The sequence below is a fragment of the Sinohyriopsis cumingii genome, chromosome 2 (genome assembly GCF_028554795.1).
Source record: "Sinohyriopsis cumingii isolate HCF-2022 chromosome 2, ASM2855479v2, whole genome shotgun sequence".
NCBI lineage: Eukaryota > Metazoa > Mollusca > Bivalvia > Unionida > Unionidae > Sinohyriopsis > Sinohyriopsis cumingii.
Genome location: NC_142962.1, coordinates 49,105,789 through 49,111,788, shown reverse-complemented (window position 1 = coordinate 49,111,788; position 6,000 = coordinate 49,105,789). Strand labels below are relative to the sequence as shown.

General features: G+C 33.7%; 1 pseudogene across 1 annotated transcript in view; it reads right to left on the bottom strand.

Annotated features, from left to right (window-relative positions):
* Positions 1-509: 509 nt before the first annotated feature.
* The window catches only part of LOC149804801 (uncharacterized), a 155,308-nt pseudogene continuing 149,817 nt past the window's right edge, over positions 510-6,000 (bottom strand). The window contains exons 31-32 of the transcript XR_016416698.1: positions 5,161-5,282; positions 510-2,741 (exon numbers count right to left, since the gene is read on the bottom strand). The product of XR_016416698.1 is annotated as an uncharacterized LOC149804801 (transcript). The remainder of the gene's footprint in view (positions 2,742-5,160; positions 5,283-6,000) is intronic.

Genomic DNA, 6,000 nt, shown 5'->3' with positions numbered 1-6,000 from the left:
ACAGAGCTTGAGCAAAAGTCCCTCATCAATTATTATTTTTCAAATCTAATAACTATAAATATTAAAATCAATAAGATGAATATTTGTGAAGGATAATTAAATATTATAATTCTCATGTATCAACAAAAGCTAACTGCACCCCAAACACTTTCTTCCAACTGTTAGTAATTTATTTAGCTCCTATTGCTATTTCAAACCCACACCTAAGCCGCAGTTGATGTTCATGGGCTGCTGTTAAGTTATCAAGGGAGTGGTGTATCAGATGCATGGATGCTGGACAGGATATAAATCAAAACATTAAATCAAAAACCATTTATAAAAAGTACATGTATATAAAAATATGAATCAGATCAAGTAAATCATCTGCATAATCTACACGAGATCATACATGTCTTATACTAGAATAAATTATCCATTACTTTCTAAATATATATATACACATTCCATTACCCATAAACCAGTACACCACTTTCATATATATATATATATATATATATATATATATATATATATATATATATATATATATATATAGACACGCACACACATTCTATTACCCATACACCAGTACACCACTGTCATAACTGACAAATACTGATTCAATTGAATACATCAACTGATGCAAATAATAAATAATAATAAATGACTTTCAAAATCTGGAAAATACCAAAACACTCTGACAATACTGTTGCTGGAAGAGTAAAACCAACATCTCACCATTCACTGGGTAGACAAAATATCCCTGAAATATTACCTTTGAGCCCCCACCCCATTATAAATAAGCCACACAATATATACATATTTACATAGCTGTATACACAAATGTATTACCTTCTCTAAACTGTTAACAATTATGAGAATTCTTCAAATATTTTATTGTAAAAATTAATTCACTGCATAATTTTCATTGATGAAATGTGACTGTCAATGAAGAGCTGAAAGATGAGTTCTACTCCAGAAACCTTGTATTTTCTTATCATGTAACTAACATGATAAAAAGAGTAGTATCAGAAATGCATATACTATAGCATGTGAATTAAACACCACTTCTTTTTACTGTTGGTAACAATAATGATGCAATTCAGGACCTTGGAGTTCAGAACATTACACCTAGAACTTTAGAGTTCAAATTAAGTCTAGAATCAGGCAATCTGATTCGATCATACATTTGTCACTTAAATTATACCAAGCAAATGTCTCAAGTCCAGAATTTTACTTTACATTATGAATCTGTGGTCAAACCCTGAAGTTATAAAATTATCTGACCATAAAAACTATACTCATTTTCAAACCTTCAAAGTTTAAAACCACATTTAGAGTCCCTAGATATGTTGATATTTGGTACATTTACAGTTACCAATAATGAAATAGTCATGAAATCTGGTATGTATATTAGACAATCGTGAAAATCTGTCTATTCCAACTTTACTGTGAGCAAAATTATTGACAATTACATTTTTTTTATACTTATGAGTACCTGTTCGAATTGTGCCTCTAAAACTGATTACTGAGTAAGTATACAAGGTCATAAAAAATTATCATTCTCAAATTCTGACTCAGTTATATATAATGTATTAATGTCCCAGTGCAGATGGTGGAACTGACTTTGAGAACAATATTGATTTTATATCTTGGGGTTCAAACCTAATTGCTTACTATTTCACCTCTGCATGGAAACAAGATGAAAAAAACAAATGTCTAGTGAAGTGATAAGATTAAATTTTACTCTGAAACTTCATTCATTATAAACAATTAACAATAATGCATTATTCCTTTTTATTCACCATGTCTAAAATTAGATGTTTACTTGGATCCCGTATCTCTCATATAGTTTGGTGACAAGATTAAGCAATTCCAATCCTAATAATTCTTTCATTATGCAATAAAAGTCAATGCATTATTGAACATACATTTTATCAAATGGAAGATACTGAAGCTGCTTCAAATCCTCAATGAGGTAAGACTATATCACAGCTACACTTGCCTATAATTTCAACTTCACGACACAAGTTTGAAGAAAACAAACCCTAATATTCTATAAATATCAATACAGCATGGTATATATACAGTTATAGTACAGTAAAATTGTTTTATTTCATCACAGATAGCACAATATAAATATATGTTGCCAGAGACAGAATTAATGAATGCTGCTTTAGGTAGACAATTTTGAAATCTAATGCTGCCACCAAATAGGCTACAGGATAGATTAGACATATTTACAAAACGTCAGCAAGTCAGGAAACCACAGAAAAAAATTGGATAATTGCCACCACAAGTTTTAATTAAAAATGTACTTCACAAATGAATTCATATCACATTTTAAAATAACTTGAGAATAGTTCATTTTGATTTTTTTGTTGTCTTGACTGCATTTGATGTTGCCATATTGTGAAAAATGCTGAATCTGATGAAGTGACATCCTCTCCTTTAATGAATTAATGCCAGAGAAGATCTCACAACAGGCAACAATTTTTGGTATGCCTCGCATGTTTATGCATGAAATATGTCAAGCTGTTATACTGTGACTTAGGGACAAAGTAATGTTCTGTCAAGAGATGGCAACATGAGAGACTTTTTTTAGCAGTCGTCGTAGCATTTTACAGCGGTCCTCTAGCTTATAGCATCGTGAGACAGCATCCTTTTTTCTGCTCTTCAGCCTTGTACAATGCCTGCATCAACTCAGCATTCTCTTTGTACAGGTCCACAACCAGGATGTTCCGCTTCTCACTTGCTTCAAACTGGAATATATGTGAGTATAAACTGGCATAAAATCATGCTAATATACAGAATGTTATCATGGTTATAGAGGTTAATATATACACAAGACTGCAAAAGTGTTAGGTTCAGAGTCTGAGGAAAGCATGAATGTGATAGATATGGCACAGGGATAGGAAGAGGCTGGCAGACAATGTATTCATGTTCCATATCAAATGAGTTTTTTCCTGGACTTGGAACAAAACACTTGTGCAGATTTGTGTTTATTAATAACAACTTTTTGTGCTTTCTAAATATTTTAAGCTTTACTGTATGAACAAAAGTCAAATTGAGCAGTGATTTATAAAAGTCTGATTCACTATGCCTAAAAATATATATGCACCTAAAAATATATATGTGCTGTCATCAAAGAAGGTAACTTTGTAGTTTCAAATCTGGATGTGTGATACAGAAATATGGTCTGAACAGCTGTCTCAAATGCATGTAAGATTCAGTGGATATGCAATATAGTGATAATACAGATCCTTCGATCAGCTTTTTAGTCACCTCGAACTGAAATATACAACATAACATACATATACTGCATATGATACACCTTTCTTGTGTGCTGTCATGACAAATAAGTACTGCTTATATAGTACAGTAGTCCCCCTTTGAACGGCCCCCCTGACCAGCGGCCCCCTGCTCTTTATGGCCAGAATCCATTGGCACCAACGAGTTTGTGTTCAAAAGTACCCCTCACAAAAGGCCACCCAGCTAACGCGACCAGCAGCCAGCATTTTAGTGCCATAATATAAAATTTACCCCTCACAAGTGGCCGCATTTTTATTTTTATACGTATCCAGAACCAGTATTTTATTCATAACGTGTGTTAAGTAATCCGATTTCTATTTCCCGATGTCAGGTTTTCGTTACTGAAAGAAGTGTTGACTAAAGTACATGTACCACTAAGGTTAATATTATATCATTTACACCTCACAGGAAGCCACATTTATTCCATAAAGCCGAGAACAACTCAAATTTTAATCCATACAAAAGGGTAAGTACATGTAATCCAATTAGCCTTACTGCTCTGTTATCATAAGATGTCCAGTTTAGTCACTTCGATAATTGTTAAAATTACAATTACTGAACAGTAGTAACAGCTGAGAAGTGGCAGCATCGATGTACAATAAACAAGTAAGCAGGAAAATGGTTTGATAGCCTTTAAGGCCTCCCTTAGTAAGATGTTCACTTTGATAATTAGTGGCTATTACTAATGACAATAATTGTCAAAATTACAAATCCTAACAGCTGCGAGGTCAAATCTGCATGATGTTAAATGGTACATATTGAAGCCATTTTGGCTTCACTCAGTGTAAAGAAATATATAAAAACAATAGGGTACCAGACTGCGACTAACGAATCACGTGACAAGATCACTTCCTTTAAAAACACTGCAATTTGTTTAGATGCATAAAAAAATTGTTTTATCAGTATTGTAGTTGGCAACATGAATAACGTACTGCAAAAAGATCAACATGTCATCGAGGAAAAGAAAAATTCTCAGTTTAGAAGAGAAAGTGAAAGTAATTCAACTGACTGAGAGGTTCGGTGGTGGGGGGGGGGCGAGGATCCTTGCAGAAACGTAATGTCGGAAAGACTCAGATAAACGATATCGTGAAAGATAAGAAAACAATTCTGTAGAAGTGGGAAGGTGAAATGGACAAAGAAAGGAAGATTGTTTGAGCCAGGAGATGTTTGTGTCCTGATTTGAATGACAAGAAAAAGAAACAATTTTATCAGCTGAATTGAGATATGACGACTTTACTGCAAGTAACGGATGGTTGCACAGATTTCAAATGCGACACAATATTAAGTGTTCTGACCTTAGTGAAGAATCAGCTGATGTTAATAATGAAGTTGTCGAAGATTGGAACAAAAGACTAAACGATATATGCAGGGGATATGACAGCAAAGATATTTTTAATTGTGTCGAGACTGGTTTCTTTTTTAGTCTGTTTCCATCAGAGTGACAGATGATGTGATCTGTAACATAATTATAAAGACAGTTTTAAAACTATATCAATGGTTATTCATAACATTCTTTTGAAAATGATGAAACAGTTTGTTTTTCATTTATTTCACAACATGCATGTGATATTTTAATGAAAATATTAAATGTTTTAAAATTAAATGTATTTGTGACTTTCTTCATATGTATTTACTATTCACATTTGTCATCCCCCTCTAGAAAGGCCATCCTCATTATAAGGCCACTTCCCTGCTGCAGTAGGGGTGGCCTTATAAGAGGGGGACTACTGTATGCAATAAAAATTAATAATTTAGATTTCACTATCATAGTAAAAAAATTATATATTTTTTTGGTCAGCTGAGTTGTTAATATTTAAATAGACACCTATCAACACCTATTTACATCCACTGACACAAAGCTTCAATCACCTGCTTTTTGAGCTTCTCCACCTGGTTGTCCAGCAATTCTTGCAATATCTTTAGCTTGCGGCACACCTCCTCTTTTTCCTCACTCAATTGCTTGACTCGTCTCTTGTGGTCCTCCTGAACATCTGCAGAATAAAGAACACATGATCACGGCATGGTAAATGTCTTAATACTTCTGTGGTTTGAACAAGTCATTTAAAGAGAATTTCAAGTGAATGTAAAGCTTTACAATGGCAAACTGTGCTTCTGATCTTTTTGCCTTGTATGATGCTGTGAATTCTGTACGGCAAAGCTACACTTCACATTCTCTATGTTCAAACAAATGTCAATGCAATACTTGTTTGCTGTAATGCTAATTCTTCTTCAAATATTCTGTTCTCATTAAGAAAACTGACTAGCTGGATATAAATGGTGCCTTTATCCAGGCTGCAAATCTTCAATTTTTCAACAAGTCCAATGGGTCTGAAGCAGACCCTCAGTGTGGCACACAAGTAAACTACATGGTTGTGATGGCACACAAGTAAATTACACAGTTGTTGTGGCACACAAGTAAAATAGCAGATGGGGAAGATGTAGACCAACTGTGTGGCACACAAGTCAAATACCTAGCTAATAAGCAAACAGAGCCACTGTATGGCATAAAAGTAAAGAAGGTTGCAACATGTACCTACATTTTTAAAGATATAAATTAAAACAATTAGAAACTCAACCTTTGCCCCTATCTACCCATCAGGCTGTGCAGCTGACAGTTATTATAATGTGCATGCCATACATCACTCTTCTTGTGATATTTCATTTACTGTGTCTTTTACCTCCTGTTCTTGTTGAATTCAGTTTGTAAGA